Source organism: Apteryx mantelli, chromosome 2, assembly GCF_036417845.1.
Source record: "Apteryx mantelli isolate bAptMan1 chromosome 2, bAptMan1.hap1, whole genome shotgun sequence".
NCBI classification, from domain to species: Eukaryota; Metazoa; Chordata; class Aves; order Apterygiformes; family Apterygidae; genus Apteryx; species Apteryx mantelli.
In genome coordinates, this window is record NC_089979.1 from 71,270,504 (window position 1) to 71,289,389 (window position 18,886).

The 18,886-nt window shown below is 42.6% G+C and overlaps 1 protein-coding gene across 2 annotated transcripts in view; it reads left to right on the plus strand.

Moving 5' to 3' along the window:
* The window catches only part of HIVEP1 (HIVEP zinc finger 1), a 148,183-nt gene extending 129,567 nt beyond the window's left edge, over positions 1 to 18,616 (plus strand). Inside the window, exon 11 of one of the 2 annotated variants that reach the window (XR_010883346.1) lies at positions 18,519 to 18,616. The gene's annotated coding sequence lies outside the window, so the exon portion shown is untranslated. Of the gene's footprint in view, positions 1 to 3,868; positions 4,424 to 18,518 lie in introns of those variants that run through there. The other variant, XR_010883345.1, reaches the window with a different exon arrangement.
* Positions 18,617 to 18,886: the final 270 nt, after the last annotated feature.

Here is an 18,886-nt window from a genome sequence, read left to right on the forward strand (position 1 = left end):
CCCATGCAGATACTCACCTGTTATGTTCCAAAAACCCTGACTACAGAAAGAATAGATCAGTAGCCTGTAGGCCTCCTCTTTCAACACGGACCTCAGTTTCTCATGGCAATGTGTGATGTTTGTCAGTAACATTTGGGTGTCTGATTTCGAAACTCCTGCTGTTCAGCAACAGTATTGATTTGAAAATGTGGACTCTAATTAAAAAATGTGTCTGCATTCCCTGTTTGGGCTTAGATATGTTGCAGCATGATCTACCTGTTGCTCTTTAGGACAAGACCCTTGAGAGACAGCCACTTTTGCTGTAACTGGCCTTGGATCCTCTTGTTCTGTAGCACTTGGTCACCAAATGCAACTGCCAGCCTCTGGGCCATAGCTGAAATACAAAAAAACTTGCTAGGTCCAAGCAGGGATGATCTGTCCTGCATTGATGACTGCTGCAGTTTACACTTTACACCTTGCAGCTCTCAAGTAACTTGCTGTGGCTTTCAGGATGTCAGTTATGCTCTGAGGCTACAGCAGCACACAGGTGGTCCTTATCAGCCAGTCCACTGTCAGAAATCGTTTGCATACAAACAAATTCAAATGCATGTCCCATGCTTTCATCTCAGACAATAAGAACTGAACACAGCCTGGATCAACCTAAAACCAAAGATATACCGTGAAACAAAAATATACCGTGCCTTACACTTAGCAAAACATTCTGTATTGGTTCTGAATAAGCTGATTTATCTCACCTTGACTTTACTGACATGTATGTTAAGCAGAATATAAAATGAATCTGTCACTATAGTGCTTATCACAGAAGTCCTCATTTTCACAAGACAATGCTCACTAAGTGTTTTTTAAACACTTCACTTTAAACTTGCAAATCACCTTTCAAACGCATGTTTAATATGAACAGTTTTGTCAAAACAGAATAAAAGATAATCAGTTTTAACATAACTGACTCACCAAAAAACAGTGAAACCAAGCAATCTACCTTTAAGAGTATTTGCTCAAGATAGTCTTCAGCTGATTTATCTGAAAGGCCATTGGTTCTGTTGCTTTTGAAAGATCTTCTGAGACCAGTTACATTTCTTATAATAGGGAATCCTTACTTTGCTTTCATGATTTATAATATGGGCAAGAGGTGTCATCCATCTTGACTGACTGTTGTGGTCAGTCTCTTTTTGTGTACGTTAAATTATGAATGTCTTAGAAACCACGTGGCTAGAATTGTCTTTCTGTGTCTTAAGGGATTTGCCCTTGCCTAAAAGGCTTCTCAGTACCCACCGATGGTCATTTTTAATGATCTACCAAATACCAGAGGCTAATGACTTAGATCACAGAAACTATTTATGGCTTATACCTTTGAGGGTGAGACTATTGTCATAGGCCTAGATATTGGATTGGAACAATTCTGTTGTTGGCTTAGGATAAAAACAAGCTATGTTAAAATACTTCAGATTGATTATTAGATAATTTTATAGTGGAATGTCTGTGGGTGGATGGGCAAACAGCAATAAGGATGTAACAGCATGTAGTTATTTGATTTGATGTTCATGCTGTGTTCCAAAAATGTTGAATCAAGAAAAACCTTATGACAAAAATGTTACTGGTGTTATGTGTCCCCCCCCCCCCCCCCCGCACTTCTCTCTACACTGGCCAGACTACTCAAAATGTTAGGATGCGGATGGTGACTTTCAGATATTCCACATGAGATCTACAAAAACCATGTTAATTGAAAGATGACAAGGCTTTACATTCCTAAGGTTCAGTCATGGAAAGAAAACTGTCCTAGCATCAGTCAATTAGCTAGGCATTCTTAGTTTTCTTTAGTAATGGTAGGTTTGTTTTCCCCAGTAAGGTCAAATGTTAAGGCCTGTTTGGTTTTGTGGCTGTACTCTTTAGTATATTTGAAACCCATTACCAAGAATGAGGCATTTGTGCTGGAAATAGGCCAAATGAAAGCAGTTTGTAAATTCAAATAACCCTAACATTTCCTCTTTTTGTTCAGTTATGTGATTAAAACATTGTTCTTGTGCTTTAGAAGTTCCATCTCAGCCAACTGCAAGTCATTCACCTACTTTGGTGTTTGTACCTAAATACCTTATAATTGGATTCCTCCTTCTGAGAAACAAAACACAGTAATATGTAACATGATTTGACATAGATATCAGTTGCATCTCAAATATCACCGCTGTCTAATAAAATTATTGACTATTAGAGTATAAAATCATTGACTTAGAGTCAATCCCAACCCTGTCAGTTCACTGCTCTAGAAGCAGCCAAAGGAGTGAGTTTGCAGCCCTCTCATTTGGGGCTTGCACAAGGCATGCACAAGACTTGCACAAGGCTTGTCCCTATCACAGCAACAGCCTGCTTTCCAAAAGGCATTTCCCAGGAAGCACGTGCGAGGTAGGAGTGATCACTGCACACGCACGGGCACAGAGCTGAGCGTGGAGGGACCATTGCTGTGATCATCTGCCCGTGTCCCAGAAGCACTGGGGCCATGGTGCACGAGCAGGGATGTTGCCAACATTCCCTGCCCGCATGGGAGGTGCTCAGCACAGGGCCTTGTGTGGGTGCAGCGGTGGCACGTGCCTAAGGACAATCCTGACGCAGAGCCTGCTCCCCCCTGCAGCCCCATTAAGTGGCACACCACAGTAGAGAGAAACAGCGAGCTCTGCCTGCTTTGCTTGTCTGCTGTCGACACGAAGCCACCTATGGTGTGCAGGGCTAGGAGGAAGTATGTGGGCACTTTCTTCCTTGTGGGATTTTTTGAGCCAGGTTACAATCTGACTTTGGAAGAATAAATACATTTTTTTTCAGAATGCCTGATGCTAAAAGCCTAGGGGCCAGGTTTTGAAAAAGGTCTAAGTGGAAAGTCATGATCTTGAGACTGCCGCCTCTCCCATCCTTTACGACCAAGATATGTCTGAATGGGTGAAGTCAAAACTCCCGGTTTGAACTGAAAGTTCCTACAGTTCTGTTTCTGCTAATGTTCAAAACTCCTGAGCCTGAGTACTGTCTGTCTAGCGCTCGTCTCCCCTCCTCAGGGATCCAGGTACAAAGTAGATTACTTCTGTGAGGTGCTCCGTGCCTTGGGCACACTTTGCACGCAGAAAGGTCACATCCTTTGCACAAAGTGATTACGGGGGCTTCATGTTGAAAATATGAGTGTCGGGAGAAAGGAAGTGGTGACGCCCGCTTACTATGTAGGAGGCTTCCAACAGTGCAGCAGTGGGCTGGTCATGCCCTTCGGCACTCAGCCAGAGCATTGCGAAGATGGATGCAGTCACCATCTTCTAGTGGGAGGCTGAAGAGCACTTGCATTGCACAAGCACTCTCATCACGGGCCAGAGACTGTGCCAGAGCAGGAGTGATGCCCGCTTCGCTCTCCCAGGGAGCGTGCACCTCCATCAGGCATGCCCTTTCCCCAGGAGACTGCTCCAACCTCCCGTGCTCTAGCCTAGGCCAGGTGCAGGCACTCTCAGGCAGAAACTAGGCCAAAATGGAAGAAAGAGGGAGAGAGGAACAAGGCTGCAAGGCAGAGCAAGCCAGAGAGGTCACCGCACTGTAACCAGGCTGTTTGGTTACTCCGGCGCAGGAAGGCAGCCTTCTGTATTCAGTGCCGTTACCCAGCGTTAGGTGCGTCTCTGGTTTGCCAAACCATTCGGGGAGCCACAATGGAAGTAAATGTTGAAACAGGGACTCTGCAAAACAGAAATCATGTTTTCATCTGCACACTGGATGGTTTTGCTCCACCAACAAATCAGGTGGGTGGTTCAGAAACCATTTTTGATGCTTAGAGGTTTAAAATTGTCTCTCTCTCTTTCTTTGTTTATTCCTATACTTGTAATCATCTGTGACTCTTTCTTATTTACAGTGTTTCATAGTAAGAGCCCACACACCTAATGCTGATTAATTCTGCTGGACTGGGTAACTGGCTTCCCTGTGGATATCCTGTTTTCCAGTGAATCATCATTTCTCCCTGATACATCCTCTAACTCAGATCAAAGATCCAGAATGTATTAGATATGAAGACATCAGACAGCTCAAACAGATTAGAAGAGACACACACAAAAAAATGCATCCCAGCTTCTCTCATGTCCTGCTGAAAACTGGCATGCTGAACACAATCTTAAGCACTTGCTATAAAAGTGACAGTAGACAGAAAAAAATGAGACTTTGGAAATTATTTATTTTACCTAGAGTCTTCTACAAATTATCCTTTCTAAGTATTTCCACTTTTGTATTTTCTTAGTTTTCCCTCACATTTGGAATCTCTTTGGACTAAATTCTCATCTAATGGAAAATGACATCTGTAAGCTGCAGTGGAGCTGCACTAACTGCACCAGCGGAGGACCTGGTACTATCCAAGTATTGAGCCTTGCCTACAAATACACAGATTAAAGGGACATGAAAACATGTGGTCTGTTTTTACAAATTTGTGTAGTCTGTTGTGTTCTTTATGGTTTTATTCAATTTTCCTTCTAGTTATATGAACAACTGAAAAAATCTGTACCAATGAAATGCCCAAAACTTAAGGTCACAAGGTCAAACTAGATTATCATAATAGTCCCTTCTCCCCTTGCAATCTTTGAACATAGGTCTTATCTGATAAGTCAATTAAAGTCTTTATTGCAGCAGTGTTTGATCCTGATGATTGCACAAATAATTAGTCTTTCAAGATTTTGAACTTTTTTTTAAAAAAGTTCAAAAGAATTCTTTAAAAAGTGCAAAAAAATTCTTTAAAAAGAATTTTAAACTCTCCTTTTAATGGGTGCATCTAAGAATGAGAGCTGCGTTTGATCTAAGACAGCAGACAATGTGTTTGGATAGCTAGAGAGACCATTTTTATGGGAGTGTTTGAACAACATACTGTGTTTTTTTTAAGAAGTTGTTCCTCCAGTAAGTGAGAATAATTGAATGAAGGACCAAAGGACTGTCCTTTTTCTGTCATTAAGCTCATATAATAGGAAGATCAAATGTACTGCTCTTAAATCTTAAAATGGACTGTATCAGGCTTTTACTGCTAGATTTCTAACTCTTCTACTCGCCTTCTGCAACATGACTGTACTTTGAGCAGGGGAAAAAACAACTCTTCTAGAGCTCTCTGCTTAATCTTATGCACTGTGAATAATCAACTGAAGACGATGAAGGAAAAAATACCCAGCAGGAGTGCTCTCTACAAATACTCAGCAAAATCATTAGATCTGCCTATTCTCAATCAATGAAGTCTTGGCAGAATTTAGCTAATTTTTTTACCCAGACTATTGCTTGTTTGAGTCCTCAGGTGGTGCTCAGCTGCTGGTGTTTTCTTTGAGGAAAAATGTCGGCAAGGTCTGATACTAAATTGTTCTCTACCTCCAGAAAACCCAGGTATGGGAGTATCGCGACGCAGCACTGTGGTGAGTGGCCCATGAGCGGAGAGCAGAGTTTCCCTCTCCGGGCAGCTCCCTGGCTGGGGCAGCCAAGCAGGGCCACAGCAGCCGTCCAAGGAAGGTGGGACTGGGGCTGAAGGATGAGGGTGTGTGACATGAAAAAGATTTGCCTTCTGCGTAGAGACAGGAACCTCATTGTCCAGTCTTGAGGAAAAATAGCTCATCTTTTCATTTTTAATAATCTATGGTGTTTCTGTTGTTTTCTTCCCCCCTTAATTGGAACCATCTATGCCATGCACACCTAACTAGCAACGCACCAGAAATGAAGACTGCTAATACCATTTTACCACATTTGAGAGGAGGGGGCAACTGTTGGTCTATTAGATCTGGAAAGTGGTTTGTAGGTGCAAGATGGGCATGCCAGAACATATGCTTGAAACATCACTGTGGATGTAGGCTATTATATCTGATGTTTTGCCTCCCCCATATTCCTCCTTGTTGTTTCACCCAGGAGAATGATGAAGGAGGTGAGAACTGCTAGTTTTTTAACCAGGGGCTATCTAATTCCTCAAGGAGTTTAAACTCCTACTTCATCATATTAGGACCACTTACTGAGAACAAATTTTGTGTTTTATGTTGGTGTGACAATGCAATTTTGTCAGCCTCATACTGGAATAACAAGAAGACAATAAAGCTGTCTCCATAAAGATGGTGCCAAATGTGGGAAAATCCAGCTAGAGTTAAGTATGCACATATCCTTATGGGTATTATCTTTTGAGTTTCTGATATCCACTTAAAAAAATGAGCCATCTGGGAAGGGGCTGGATTTTGATGCTTTGGAGGGATGAGGGTGAATACTTTTAAAATAATTGTTTAGGACAGAAAATCAAGGCAAAGCCTGGCTTTAGTGATGTCGGGAGCAATCTCTTACTGCCTTCAGAATGGCCAGGATTTTACTCACGGATTTTTAAGGCCAGAGCATGGAGAATATCTAAAAACTGATTATGGGTATTTCTGGCACAATGGGGATTACTGTTAATGACCCAGGAGAGTGATTTTTTTTTAACCTGGCATTGCTCCTTCAAGCAAATTAATGTCTGATACATTTGCATTTCTACGTGTCATTAACTCAGATGCCTAGTACAGGAGCTAAAGCTTGTGTCTGCTGGCAAAACTAAATCCTACTAATGTGCTTTTCCTAACGCACTGAGGGAATTTGGAATCTCTCCTTTTGAAGCTGACTTGCTATTTTGACTAATTGCTTCTGGTAACAGTTAATAGCATTTTGTAAAGGCACTTCATCTGCTGACAGCAGACTGATGTAAGGAAGGGACACAGTTCACATTTCCAGGGGGAGCATCGGGAAAGCCATTACCAGCTTCATTAATCTGTTAATAATAAAATTAAAGTACAAATAAAATGTGACAAATTGGGTTCTGTTGTGAAAGTCACTTTAACAGGAGGCTCTGAATAAAGGTCAAAACACTCTGATTTCTGCTGTGTTTTAATAGTAGAATCAGAGGAGAGCTTTGTAGAAACACTGTAATTAATCTGGCAATACTGTAATTGTCCCCAAATGATACAGAAAGTATTTGACAAATGATTTTTTTCCTTGAGAGCATTTAGAAAACCTGGAACATAAAGTTTTGTCACACAACATTTAAGTGCTAATCCAATTTCACAGGAAGCTTTCAACTTTAACTGCCCTTGTATTTGCAGCTGCTAATTCAGTTGAAATTCAAGAGTACAGGGGCAAAAAAGAGAAGAGAAGCCCTCTGGGTGCAGGTCTCCTTGCAGCAGTCACAGAAATGAACCTGACATTGGAAACAAGCTTCGTGGAATAGTCCAGAAACTAGACAAGAAATCTCTTTCCTAGCAGGGACAGGGTCAGTCTGCCAGAGGCCTTGTGGTGAAGGGACGACTGTGTAAAACTGTTGTTGCCCACCCCTTCTTTTAAGGATATTTGCCAAGCCTGTCAGGGTCCCATGCATCTCAACATCAGCCCTCCTAGCCACATCCTAGGTTAGCAGCATGACTTAGTCTAGCCCATGCACTTAAAAAATCCTCTTGCTGGGATTTCAGTTTGTACCACAGAAACAAAACAGCTAGGAATGACACCGCTTCAGTCTCTCAGCCTCTCTGAGGCACGATGTTAACGGGTTCTGCAGGAAAACCTCAGTTTTCGCTAACTTTCTGCCTGCTACACTTGAGCAATTGTCCTAAAATCAATCAGTGCAGAGCATGATGTGAGGATGCAGCTGCAAAGAGTTGAGGGCTTCCTCCAGCCTGGCAGAGTGCGGTCTGCTGGGAGCACCTGAACCAAAGGCACTTATTAAAGAACCCAGCCAGGCAAACAAATATATAAACATGTTAATGGGAAGTATTTGCAGAGAATGGCTCATTAAGTCAGGCAGGATGACTATATGGAAAACTGATAGCTCTATTTTAAAAATCAGCTTGAGGAAAAAGAGAAGGTTGTTCTTTCAGTTCATACAATCCGAAAGAGGAATCTGTATAGCCTTTTCTGTCCTCCAGTCTCCTCTTGGGTCCCCAAAAGACCAGATTTCCAGATTGTGAAGCACTATGTGGAGTTAGTTATGTCAGGAAAGAAGCAAGAGCATAGGGAGGGTAAGGGAGAAGGGAGGGCATGCTTTTCACCTGGTCTCAGAAAGGAGTTTGCAGTGAACAGTGGGAGGTGTGAACAGCATAGTGAGGAATTGCTGCAGTCTTGATGGGCTGCAGGGCCTGGAGCAGGTGCCCATCAGTGCGCTAACACTGATAGGCTGGAAATCAGATATAAAGGGGGCTTACAGGCCAGGAAATGAGTGGGTTGTGTGATGGGCTGTTAAGCAGAGAGGCAGCATATGGGAGGGAGTGAAGCAAGCAGCCTGATGTGGAGAGAGGCAGCTTTTCATTAGCATCATGCTCCCACAGAGGAAGGGCCAGGATGGAGGGGCACACAGGCATGCAGATTTTTTTCACTGCAACATGTAGTGAGAGTCCTACTAGTGCTCGGGAGGGTCAGTCTGACTTTGGCTGCTTGCTTTGTGCTCAAATTCATATTTAAGATCTGTCAGCTATTAATATCTTAGATCTCTAATACCTGTTATAGTGATTTGAATTCTAGAGATGCTGCTATTAATCCAGTTTAGTTTGGGCTCATGGAGAACTAAGTTGCCTATGCCTGGGGGAAGGTCTGGGGCAAAGTGATGAAATGCAGGTCTAGGGTTGCAACTGCTCTGGGAGCTGGCAGTTGCCTGATCTGAATTTAGTTAGTTGAGAACTCTACTGTCTGTCATCTGCTTAGTTAATGCTCCTGGAGAACTCCTCTTGCTAACAGAGTGCTGTTTCCTAGCCTTGATATTCACATTTCCTGTCTCTATCCCTTTTCCTATCCCTCTGGAATAATTCTCTTGTGCAGTGTTTGTACAAGGGTGGCTGAATAGGAAGGGCAATCACTGCTTGTTTTCTGTCTTTCCTCCTGCTTGTATCTCTTCTGTCCAGTGGAATTTTATTTAAATATGGCCTTGTGTCAGCCTGAGGAAGATTTATCTGGGCTGCCAGTTGCCAAAATTGGACCCCTTAAAAATTGCTGACAGCAGCTCTAAAGCTGGAGCAGGGGAGAGCAGGCAAGGGGGATAGAAGGCTCGCTCTTTCCCTCTCTCTCTCTGGGCAGTGGTGTGCAAGCCTGCCAAAAACATCACACTGGGAGGAACAGAAAAGCAGAACTCTCTAGGCATAGGCAGAAGAACCAAACACTTGAAAGCTTCTGTGGTTTCCAACAACTGCAGGTGTTGCTAAAGTTTGCAGAGTTTCCGATTTCCAGCTCTACCACGGTTTGGGGACAGTTTTTCTTAAAGCCAGTGATCTGAAGAGAGGGAAACGAATGATATTCCATAGTAGCTGACTTGGCTGGCTGGATTTTGGTCCAAATATCTTATATGCACATAGTTAATCCTCTGTAAAGAGAGAAACTTGCTCCTACTAGATAGCGATAGATACAGGAAGAGAAAAATGGATTTTCAAGAACCATTAATGGGAGTGTAACCTTGTGACTAATCTTCATCATTCTGTATAAATTGGACAAGCTCAGGAAAAGCTGAAGTTCTGACAGTGTTTCCTGGTGCTAAAATCTCATTTCAAGTTTCTGTCACATCTTATTTCTTAAAATCAGATTTTTCTCTAGCCAAACTTTTCCTCTCTAGCCAAGATCTCTCAGAAAGCTGTCTTTAATTATGGAAAGACCACTTACATGCAAGTGTTTTGCTATTGAATTTCTGAGAATTAGTTTGTCAGATATAAAGAGACAAACTGTTTTCTTAGGCAAATGCTGCAGAACCATTCACAATAAAGCAGTGGGGCTGCCAGGCACTGGAACATGCCTGTCCTCATCTCCCGCAGCACACAACATGCGCCAGGAAACCTAGGGTCTAATTCAGTTCAACCACTATCTCAAATAGGACCTTCTTTGTATACTTTAATATTGCCATGCTTTCCTGATGTCCATCTCATAATGGACTAGCTCCTTTCTTACATGTTTTAATATCTATGGATGAAGATTTCCACTTATGTGGTTATTTTAGGTAATCTCAGCGCTGTTCAGGATTTTTCTGATGGCTATCACAAGTGGCAAGCCCATCTCCAGGGCTAGTTAATACCTACTGAGTTGCTGAGTCCTTCTCACACAGTCTTGTAGCTCCCTTGGTGGCATCGCAAGGAGGGGAGTTTCACACCTCTAATGCCTGTGTATAGGATCCTGTAGCAGCCTGTTGTAAAGGTGATCATGCCTTAGGCTTTTCTTCTTCTGCTCCTTTCTTTACAGCGTATTCCTCTCTCATAATGGCCTTCTCTTTCTTCTTCCAAAGTGTTCCACCTTGCAAAATCCTGCAGAGCATAACCCTACAGAGAGAATTAATATTGAATGGGAATGATCTCAGGCCTGAAAGCCCAAACACAAGCTCCTGTAGTCCAATCAGTACAATATATCACAGGGAACAGCATTTGCTATAAATAATTCCAGCTCTGTATTTTTCCTCAAAGGCAACTATTGCAAAAGCAAAACCCTAGCCTTGACTTCTGGAGTGCCTCCACTCTTTTGAACAGACCTGCCCAGAAATTTTAGAGTACATAGGATGAACTATAACCAACCAAAGAGAAATCTGGTGCCTTTTTCTCAGCCTCTTTTAATGATCTCATTACCAGCTTCCTTCTCTTCTGCTTTGGATTATAAATATTGGCAAAAAGATATTTATAATCCAGGTTTATGTATCCTGCCACCCTCTACGATACATTTCTCCATAAAGGTAAAAGAAGATGCCAGGGAAAAACTCTGCCTTTTCGTTCAAATCCATTGTCTGTCCATGGCCAAGAGCACTGAGCTTCATTTTTTGTTGTCTCTTTAGATACTGAATAATAAAGGACATGTACCATCCTGCATGGAGGATTGAGATTAGTATAAACAAAGCAGACAAACATTTATTTCATGTTGAAAAATTAGGGATTAGAGTGTCTATTTAGAGAGGTTTGTTTTTTTTTTTTAAGCAGTGGTAGTGTGCTCAGCACTGTGCCTACAGTGCACTTGCACTGTTGTTCTTTCTGTCTTCCACACATATGGTCTAAAACTGGATGCCTTATGCACTGTAGGTTTTCTTTCTCCAGTGTGTCGGGGAGCAGCAAGGGCACGCTGCCCCGCAGGGCAGCAAGGCAAGTGTGATAACAAGGCTGGCAGGGCAGGGGCCTCGCCGATGAGGGGCACCATCTGGCAGCCCCTGAGCACGGCGAGCAGGGCCAGTCCACGACAGCAACCAGAGCAGCCCAGAGTCCAGATTGCTGGGCAAGTCCATAGTGTCAAGGCAGGGCCTGCTGGTTGGGGTCCAGATCAACATGGTCCATGGGCATGACTGTGACACATCTCAGGTGGGGTCAAGCACTAGAGCCTCAGCTTAAAAGCAGCTTTCAAGCTGAGCATCCGTGTTTGTACCTGTTGCACCAGGCTGATCTGTAGAAATGCACCATCAAAAAACTTTCTATACAGCCTAAAAGGTGACTGTCTTTCCTTAGGGTGGTTTGCGTTTGGTGCGCTACATGGCGTTTCTGCTCCTAGCCTTCATATCTCCCTGCTCTTTCTTTGGGTCTCCTTTCAACAAAATGTGTTTAGAATGTGAAGAAACTTGACAGGTTAAACCATCATTTTAACCTGTGGTTTATGGCAAATAAAAAGATAGGAAAAGATGAAAAAGTTTATTGCCTCACTCCAGCATGAGCTGGAATTCCTTTTAACTTTTGTTTTTCATTAATCAAATGCCTTTCTTTTCTATTCTTTTTCTGCCAGCTCTCCAGGGCTATAACAGTTAAAAAACAACAACTAGGAAATAGAAGAGAAACGAGTTTTTAATCAACAAAGTATTAGCCTGCCCAAGGATGAGTAGAGGGACATATAACTGTTGATAGTTTGGAAAAACAAACTTTTACTGGAAGAGTCTAGAAAAGCTCAAATTAGGGATTTTTTTCAGGAGATGCTTGAGAAATGACTTGGTCAGTCATGAACAAGTTATGTGAGAGCTTCTAAAAGGAAAGGGCTATTCAAGCTGGCAAAGAACAAAGAAGAAGCAAAAAGCAAAAGCTGGAAGCTTAGTTTAGACACATGCACTGTTATAAAGATAGCAGGCAAACAATTGTATCATGAGGATACATAGCCAATATTAGAACAGTTTAATACAGGCTGTTCTACATTCCTCTCAGTCTTATGTCAATACTTGGATATTTTTCTCTATGGTTCAGTCAAAAGTTTTGAGCCTGATGCAGAATTTGTTGAATGAGACTCTTTGGCCTGTGTTAAACAAGAAGATGGAGTAGAGAGTCCTAATGGTCTCTGTGGCTTTAAAATATATGAGCAGATGAATTTATGGGGCTGGAGTTTATTTTTAAGATTGCAGTCAGCTGATGTGTTGGACACCAAGCCATTACTGCTCTCAAGGAACTCACTGTCTCAGCTGTGGATACTGGTAACAAATGGAACTCGCTGAGCATTTTCCACACATTTACTAGGGAAGAGTCTCTGTCCTAAAGTTCAGGCCCCCAAACTTGTATTGATTTATGTTCTTGACACACTACAATTAGTGCCACTTAGAGCCTGGGGACAGTCATCAAATCAACTGCAAACCATAAAATCAGCTGTATGTCATCGAAGGGACCATTCACTGTTAAGACCAAAATTCAGCAACATGAGTGAATCTTTGAAGTTACAGGGCCCAAAAGGACCAGAATAAGAACAGGAGAGAAAATATTGTTTACCCCTGTTTTACAGTCATGGGCACTGAGGTCTCTCACCAGGACTAAAACCAAATATTGCACCTTACTTCTGGAGGCAACAGGGAAGATCTACTGTAATAAAAGATATTAATAACTGCCTGCTGGAGATTGCTCTTCTCTCTCACTGTCCCAGACCTCTTGAAGCCAGAGGAGGTGACATCTGCCAGGCTTTGCAGGAGCCCTGACCAAGTTCCCTGGGGTAGTAAAAGAGGGCAATTTGTTGGGGCATGGGAATATGCCTGCAACAGGAGTGCCTGGTGGCAGGCAGAGGCCCAAAACACCCAAGTACTTGTGTGTGGGAGAAGGAGCCAGCAGAGGGAGCAGAAAGGTGGAACCACATGGGTCAAGAGCTCAGAGGCCAGCAGACTGGGGCATTTTGGGGCAAGGGATATAAAGCCCTTACATGTTCAGGGAAGCAGGACTTTACAACCTTCCTCCTCTGTAACTGAGGTCACACCGGAGAGATATATTGGTCTCTGCCTCAACTGCCTCCCTCCAAGGAGGAAGAGAACCAGTCAGGCCCCTAGATTACTGACTAAAGACCTTGGCAGCTTAACCTCTGCAAGAAACATAAGGCTGGGATCCAACTATTAGGTCTTTGTCAGGACCACGAGACCATCCTCAGTGGGATCCTCCTCGCCGTCCTCCCTTCCTGCTATTCTTTCACTTGCCAGTCCCGACTTTGTTTTAGCTATAAGATTCTCTTTGCCTCTGGTATTTCCCCACATCTTCCCTAAGTAAACCTATGTTTGTCATGTTAAATACATTCACTGTGTATCAGAATCAAGCAACTGCTTTTAAAAGATAATCTTCCCCTTTCTGTTATTACCCCTTTATTTCCTCTGCTATTTTTCTTGGTGAGTTATATGGGGAAGAAATTACTGCTATCTTGTCTCGAAGTTTCCCTGAGGAATCTTGTCAAAATGAACAGTCCTTTTACTAAGCTTTTCTATATAGATTAAGCAAAAATAGAACAAAATAATTAAATGGCTCCTGAAAGAATTCTGTGCCTACAACTCTGGGGAAAAATAATGGTTCCATATATGCTATTTTGCAAGCCTTTACTGTAGCTCAGCATTTACGTTCTGCATAGGGTCTTACAGTGTCATTAACATCACCATCAGATGCGAGTGCTTTCCAGGCATGCAATTAAGTGATATGACTAACCAGTGTCGTATGCTTGTTCTCTCATCCTCTCCCCAATGGGAGAAACCTGTGCAATTGGGAGTCTTGTTTTGGAAGTATGTTGGTTTTGTCTGAGGCATATTTTATTCTTGGTTTTAGTATACTTGTTATCATATATTTCTGTTAACAAGTTTAGTGCCACTGGGGGAGTGAGTGAGCCTCCTGGCTGTCCATCCTCCTGAGTGCTTTGTTCTTCAATGCTAAATTAAGGGAAAAAATGAATATTTGGAGTTTGCATCAAGTTAGAAATAAGAGGCTGAATTTCATACTACTAATGCACATAATCTGTGCCTACAAACCAGCACAATGAATAATGTCTTGGCTCACTCTGGTGCACAAAAATATCCCGCGTTGATGCAAAATTATGGTTACCACAGTCTGCAGCAAAGTTGTGGCACGGAAACTTTGAACTCGCTTTGTCCTTCCTTTGCTTGTTTTTTTTTTTGTTTTTTTTTACAAAGTGCATGAGGGCTCCTTAACTTTGGAATTTGCTTTTCTCATTGGATCAAACAGTCTGAAGCTGTTTAGCTTTCTGGCTCATCTGTTCCCTCCTACTTCTCTGAGAGTGAGAATTAATGTGCTCAGTCCTGCAGGACACTGATCTTTCTGGCACCAGTTCAACAAACCACTTATGCAAGTGTTTAAATTTTAACCATGCAAAGGAGCTGAGTTGTTGAAGTTAATGGGACTGTAGAGGGGGCTGCGGTGGGATCATCTTCCCTGACCTGCGGCCTGACCTGCCAACAAAGAACTCAACCCTCTGTTTCCCGCATTGCCATAACTTGGGGTTGACCTAAGCATGTGTTTGTTTATCCTGGAGTTAAATAAGTATATGGGGACTTTGACAAATCTGCCTTAGACTGCCTGGCCTGAAAGTTCAAATCTCAGAGTGGTCACTAGGAAAAAGCAGATGGGTGGGAACTGGCTCTGTCATTTTGCCTGACTGCAGCTGGCTGCCTCACCTGTGAACCCTTCAGGGACCTACGACATGGACAACCTCCTTGAACCTCTCTGACCCACTACAGTTTCAGAGGTTTTTTGCTTTCAGCCCTACTGTGCTTAAATTTGTTGTGAGGAGCGAGGGATGCTGTGTGGTCCAGAGAGGGGAGGTCAGCATCCATTTTTGGGGTACCTGGGCTTACAGGGACCAGGACTCAGTGACCCCAACAGTTTCCTCCAGTCCTGCATTGGGATGGTGAGAGGAGCAGCCATCTACCCCAAGCAAGGCGGGCTGCTGAATAGGGGCTCTCACAAGTTCTTTGTTCTGCATAAAAACAGCGAAAAATTCATCTTAGGCATGATCACTCACAGAACTTATAAACCTTCTGAGACAGCCAGAATTGACCCATCCTTTTTTTTGGAGGGGGGCAGTGAGGAGAGAGGGGAAACAAGTTCCAATGGTCTCAATTACTCTGTTGACTACAAAGAATATTTTTCTGTAATGACCTCAGTAGGGAGTGAGCGGCTCCTTTTGTGTATTAAATTAAAATCTCTGGGGGAACATTAGGCCCCATAATTCATATTTCTCAGATGCAATTTAAGTCTTTCATCAAAAAAAACTCATAATAGCTGAGCTCTGTGATACCCAGTAGATTCATTTTCATGTGAAGGATGAAAATAGCCAGCAACATGTTAACAAATTCCACGGGGAGAACAACTGTAATGATAAAAATAATCTGATGTGGGCATGAATTTGTAAATGCACACACAGTGCTTTGTGGATCACTGGAAAGGGAAAGGCTGTCTTAAACATTTTCTTTATATTAAGATAGAGGAGGGGAAAAACTCCCTAGCCTGCTCATTAAGAATGAAGTACATGAGCAATTTCCAAAGAACAGATGCCCAAAATGATGCATCTCTATCTCTTATTTAGAAAAAGCCCTTTTACCAGGAAGAGTGCCTACTTAAGTTGCCATTACTTATGTTGCATTAAATTGACTGAGGAAAGGAGAGGTCTGCCCGAGTAACAATGCTCACATATTGGCAATTGTGGAGCAGAACGTAGTTTCCTGTGCACATAACTGATGCTGGATCAGACCTCATGTTTTGAGGAGTACCTGTATCATTTCCAAGGTATTTGGGTGTTTTTGAGAATTGCCTGTGAGTGCAGGAGAGCCACAGCAGCAGGCCCTATTTCTGCCACCCAGCATGACAGCAAGTATAACCCCCTCCAGATTTCATATTACAATGTTCATTCTTACAATAGCACTGGGACTGGCTCCCCCTGTGTTTTGGGTAGGAAGTAGGAGCTTGTAGTAAGGTTTATACTCTAACAACAGACAGACAGGCAGAAAAAGCATGAGGGCAAGTCAGTTTTACAGGTCTGGAGCTGAGACACAGAGCTGAAGCCCTGAGCCAGCAGGACCCTGGCACCTGCGAGGAATCGCTTCCCACAGGTGAATAGTCCTGGTTTCGAGGGTGCAACGCCACCTGCATGCCTGCACTGCTGGCTCCCCATCTTCCCCAGGCCCCCTCACTGGCCAGAGGCTGTCGGACAGCAAAAGTGAGAAATGGAGGACCAAGCCACGAGCCTCGAGGTGCTTCCTCCCTGGGCGCCCTGGGCAGAGCCCTGCCGTGTTACAAAATGGGAGTGGAAATGGGTCTTAGACACAGCTTAGCCCCTTGCACAGGTAGGGATTTTTGGTGGGAGAAACAGCATTCCCTCTCCCCCTGCACTCTCCCAAGTTAGAGACCTTATTTAACATCATTGTTTATCAAAACACATCCATGAACACATGCGTCTACCATGGTTCACCTCTACAAAGCAGAGCCTTTGGTGGGACTCTTAGCAATACCCCCTCAGTATGGGGTGTTTCCATGTAGCTGTGGTTGAAATATAAAGCTGCAGGCAGACAGCCCAAGTCAAGGAGAGGGAGGATATGACTAAAAGTAATGAGGGACTTGGAAGAATAGAAGAAAATACAACAGATGATTGTTTAAAAGCACAGACCAAAATAACAGCCACAGTCTTTGCACTATGTTGCACTTTAAGTGGTAATAAAATACCTGGCAGTTTCAGAGAAAGATAGAGGACCCAATATATTAGGGGCTTTGCCTAAAGTCATTTTAATTATGATTTTGAACAAAAGTAATGTCTTAGCAAGATTCATCATCAGTTCTTGAATCAATGACATTTTCTACTGAGACCCTCAGTTTTTATACTCTCTAGATATTTACTGCTATTGAAGTAATACATGAAACGTTCCCTAACCATCAGTCCCATGAAAAGCATATTTTGTTGCATAAAAATGATGACATTTTTGCCTATTTTTATATTTAATCATAATAAGCTAATTAAGACCACATATAGTCCCATAGTACACAAGCAAACCATGTGTACATCAGGTACTAATTTTCAGCACACATCTGATGTGTCAAAAAATTGAGCAGAAAAAGCTTTCTAAGTCTTGGTTAGTAGGAAATTAGACTGAGGCAGAGAATGGTCAAAGCAGCCTAGGAAAAGCAGAACAGGAGAACAGGTCCACATTATATATTTTTCCCAGTGTAGTTGTGAAGGACAGAGTTTATAAGGAGATATGACTGGGAAATGATGCAGTTAGTTACACTACAAAACTACCTAGTATAGCCACAGTTGTAATAAGTGGGCTACAGCCTGTAGATAGAGCTTATTTTGTTGAAATAAGTTATACTGGCAAAAATATAATTGTGCCTCTGCTAGATGTCTTTTCCAGAGATAATAGAGTGGGAAGACATAAGTAACATAGACATGGCACAAGTTATGTGGTTAACCCTTTAAAAAGAGACCAGGAATCAGTCATCCCTTCCTAACCTCCCTATCTTTCACAAGGTAGCGAGTGAAAGGGTTTGGTTTACCAGCCCCTGGCAGATCACTTTGTCCCCAGAAACCAGTTTGGAAAACTGGAGAAGAAATGCAATCAGCATGCCTACAAGCAGGGGACAAGTCAGCTCCTGTTTGGTCAGGCCAGCCAGGTGAAGCAGCCAGAGTGTGCTGTTAATATATTTTTCTTTTCATCAGTGCAAAGGATATTAGCCATTTCCTCTTCTATCTAACCATAAATACCTTAATGTTTTTTTTATAGAATGTGTTAACGAGTAGATAAGCAAGCTGTTTTTTCCGTAACTCTCCGCACCAGACTGCAGTGGGAGAACACCAAGGAACAAGGCCAAAGACCAAAGAAGGAGATGAACTGGCAGAAAAAAAGTCCAGTGTGTTATATAGGAATTTCTTTGTAAGCAAGAATATTAAAAGGAAGAAAATCGATTCACAATGAATTCAGGAGGCGCTCTCTACATATTTTAACTGCTTGGTATTATCTTACTGAAGAGGCACTCCAGCCTTGCTAATGTACATGGTTACACAGGCAAAACACTCCAGCATTGATTTTTCTCTTGCAGGGGATTATGAATCAATGTGATTTAAGTAGCTCTGCGGCTGCGAGTAATGACCAGCCCCTGAAACTTTAGCTAAGCACAGGAACTTTCTAGACAGAAGCAGTTTTGTATCAATGCTTTTAATTACATTTGAAGACATGTATCGTCCATTAATATTTGACCTCTAATTATGTTTTTAAGACATGGCTCTATTGAAAACCAGTTATATCATGAAGATATGTGTGGAAGCTTAAACCAAAGCAATTTATTTATTTATTTATTTATTTATTTTTTCTTCCACAGCCCTTTCAGAAACTTTTACCTGAACAAGTAGATTTGCTCTTACCAGAAGGCCAGAAGGGCTGGAGACTGCATCATCACTCACACCCTGGGTGCTTGTGATCCTGATGGGGAAATTGGTAATCCTGTGTGCTACAAGGGTCTAAATTAAAAAGCATGTAACTGCTGCCCTTTTACATTCATTTAGGGGCACTGGAAGAATGTAATTGCAAAGTGGTAGCCGTGAGGTGCAAAATGCCCAGCAGGCTCCACTCTCAGCCAGCATGCTGGAGCCCAGGATCAGTAGCCCTGCAAGGCCACGACTTTCCTATCCGCAGGATCGAGCAAACGCTGCTCCAATGCATCCGGCACCTGCCTGTTGTGCAATACTT